The sequence below is a fragment of the Heliangelus exortis genome, chromosome 16 (assembly GCF_036169615.1).
Source record: "Heliangelus exortis chromosome 16, bHelExo1.hap1, whole genome shotgun sequence".
Lineage (NCBI taxonomy): Eukaryota > Metazoa > Chordata > Aves > Apodiformes > Trochilidae > Heliangelus > Heliangelus exortis.
Window position 1 is genome coordinate 1,098,789 of NC_092437.1, and position 3,394 is coordinate 1,102,182.

Genomic DNA, 3,394 nt, shown 5'->3' on the forward strand with positions numbered 1-3,394 from the left:
GTGTAAAAATTCCTCTAAAGCATGAGATGTGGTGTTTGTGCTGAAACCAGAAGGTGGGTGGGCAGGTATGGGTGTGTTCGACTTCCCATGGGCACACGAGCATCTCCCAGCAGAATAGTCCCAGTGCTTTTCCAGGTAGGCCTGTGGGTGAAATGCTATCAGTTTGGTGCCTCTTGGTGTGTGACCTGCTGCAGGAGAACTGAGAAGGGCTGGGAACCTGAGGAATCCTATCAGAAATGATGTGACAGCTGTTCTTTTTTTTAAAAGGAAGCCCTTGGTTTCACTCTGATTTTGGTACTGAGTCAGCAGATGTTTGTCAAATTGTCAAATACAGTCCTGGTGCCCAGCCCTTTACCAATTTTTCATAGATTGACTTCTCTTATATCCTGCTGAGTTCCTTTTCTTTTCTGTTTGTTTGTTTTTTGTCTCTGTCTAGAGCTTGATGAACTTTTTTGGAAGCTGGAGGCAAAGCCTGAGGCAGGCGTGCAGGGAGAAAACCAAACTCAGGCTCAGTGAGCAGAGATGTCCATCCTGGGGAGGAACCAGGAACAACTGGAGAAGCCCAAACAGCAGCTGCATGCAGAGGTGAGAAACATCACCCATCAGTTCTGAGAACAGAAGCCACCAAAGTGGTGGTGGGGGGGGGACGACTCCTTCCTTGAGGAACCCTTTTCTCTCTGCTCTCTCCTACAGAGACAGTGTTCCTTCTTTAGAAGCTTTGATGAATAACAGTGCTGAGAGGGAGGGATTCTTTCTGAGGGAGAAGAATTCTTGCCTGTGGTAGCTCCGGGGTTCTGCCTGGGTTGCTGAGGGGAGTGAGGAGGCTCAGGTGCCTCAGGGAGGAAATCGGTGCCCTTGACACTGGGCAGGTTCAGCTGAGGGGTGGGAGAGTTCCCTTTTTCTTTGTGGTGGGTAAAAGTGTGTTACTTGCTTCAGGAGCAGGCAGCTTCCCAGGACAGAGTGGAACAGAGCAGAGCCCATGACAACGATGAATTCAGAGAGAAAGCTACTGCTCTGCAGAATTGGAGACCTTGAACAGGAGTTGGACAGTGAAAGGACCCTGAGGGAGAGCATTGTTCTAAAGCAAAAATATGAAAAGCTGTATCTGGAGGAAGTGAAAAAGAGAAGATGCCTACAAAACACTGAAAAGGTGGGTACATGCTTTTTGCAGTGTTTTAAGGGATGACTTTTTTTCTTGTGTGTTTTCCTCCAAAACTTCCTCTTCTGCATCTGGTCAGCATTATATCTGTAAACCTGAGATGGCGTATTTGTGAGGAAGGTTCCTTTAGCCCTCCCTCTGTCTTAATGAACTACAGAAAGCCAATACTGCACTCCATGAGAAGTGCATTAGAAGAAGAAGAAACAGGGTTGCAGCCTATGAGGCATGGGTAAGCATTTTGAAATCCTGTTCTTTACTTCTGCTGAAGAGAATCCATGAGCAGGGCTGTTCCAGTTCGTTTGTAGTTCCAAACCATATGGTCTGTTTCTGTTCCTTTTCTGATTTTGTTTTCCATCTGCACTCTTGTGTCACAGGAGTCTTGGCACTGTTGATGTTTTAACTTGCTTCATTTACATGTTTTTCTTTCTCCCTGAAGAAGACCTTGGAACTGAAGGCCATTTTTCTTTCTTATTCGTCTCCTTAATAATCAATAGTCCCTTTTCCCTGCAGCCAGGTACAAGGTTTGTAGCCAAGTACTGTTTAATGTTGGGTGGAATCTTATACTGGCAATGTTCTGTCTCTTGATGCTTTTGGGTTTTGATTCCAACTTCGTGATAGAAACCCTAAGGCTGCAAGAATGTTGCAGTTGCTATTTGGTCCAATGGAAAGAATGACTGCTGCAGATTACTTTCAGCCCTGATGTATTTGTCCTGCTGTGGCTTCTGTGGCAGTGAAGGCTCTGTGGGGTGAGAGTGCATGGATTTCACCTGTTAGAGTGGAACTTGTTGAAACTCTAGGAGTAGGCTGGTTTACCCCTCCTTGCCAGTTGTGATCTTCAGAAAGTTCTTGGTTGTGAGAGTGGCTGTGTCAGGAGTGCCAGTGCTGTTGTGGAGTTGAGCTCCCAGCCTCTGAGTATCATCTCCCAGAGTCTCACAGGGTGCAGCTCACTCTGTGCTCAAGCACCCTGGGTGGGGAGGCAGTCAGTCAACATTGCTTTCTGAAAAAGAGTTCTTGGGAAGGTGAGTGCTGCCAGGGAGCCCAATATGAAGAGATGTGCAGTGAGATGAGAAGTACCTGCTCAGGGGGAGGTTTGGGATAGCTTGTTGGGATATCTTTTCCAGGGAGGTGGGGGGAAGGAGAACAGTGCAGGCAAGTTCTATTCCCCAAAGGGTCTGTATTTTGCCTGGCCCTTCATTCTCTTTTCCAGAAATCAGTGTGCTGGCTTTATTTCCACCCTTTTCTCTTTCCTCAGGCATGGATGAGAACCACAGAGATATGAATGGAACGAATTAGTGGGAAACAAGATTCTTTTTTTCTCTTTATTCCTTTGCACAAGTTAATGGGGTGTGGTCCTGTGGACCTTTTTTCTGAGAGCAAGCAGGAATGAAAATCATGACAGAGTCTGTGTAAAATGATCCCTTTCATAGAATGTTTTGAATCCTTCAGAACCCCACCCATGATTGCTGCTGCTGGTAGGAATCTTCATTTGATCAAAGTTCTCCTTCATTACAGTGCTGATGTTTCCCATGAAGACACTGCTGGGCTGACAGCTGAGGATTATGCTTTTTATTCATGGATATTCCAGGCCTCCAAACTTGAAAATCTGCCGACCGCTCATTGGGGGGTCTCATCATTTCCTTACGCCTCCCACTCCACAACAAGCACCATGTTGTTCTCCTCAGTATGTGTGCCCCAACCCTCCAGGCTGACCATGCAGAAAAAAATCAAATTCTACACCCACCTGCACTGCCTCACCCAAAAGGTTCCTGCAGATGCTAAGATCATAATCCTTGGTGACTTCAACACCGCAGTAGGAAAGAACTATGAAGCCTGGAAAGGAGTCCTGGGCAAGCACGGTGTTGGAAACTGTAATGACAATAGATGTCTCCTGCTGGAGTTTTGTGCTGAGTAGCAGCTCACCATCACCAACACTCTCTTCCAGCAGAAAGACAGCCTGAAGACAACCTGGAAGCATCCTGGATCCAAGCACTGACACCTCACTGACTGTGTCTTAGTGCGCCAGAGAAATGTTGGCCGTGTCCGTCCTAGCCGAGCGGTGCCTGGTGCAGAATGTCCTACAGACCACTGCCTTGTGCTATGCAGACTTACCCCTCTGCTTGAAGCCCAAACCTAAGAGGGGTGGCATCCCAGGGAGGAGGCTCAAAGTGAACCATCTTCCAAAAGGTACAGTGAGAAACAGCTTCCCGGTAAACCTTCAAGCTGGGCTTTTAGATC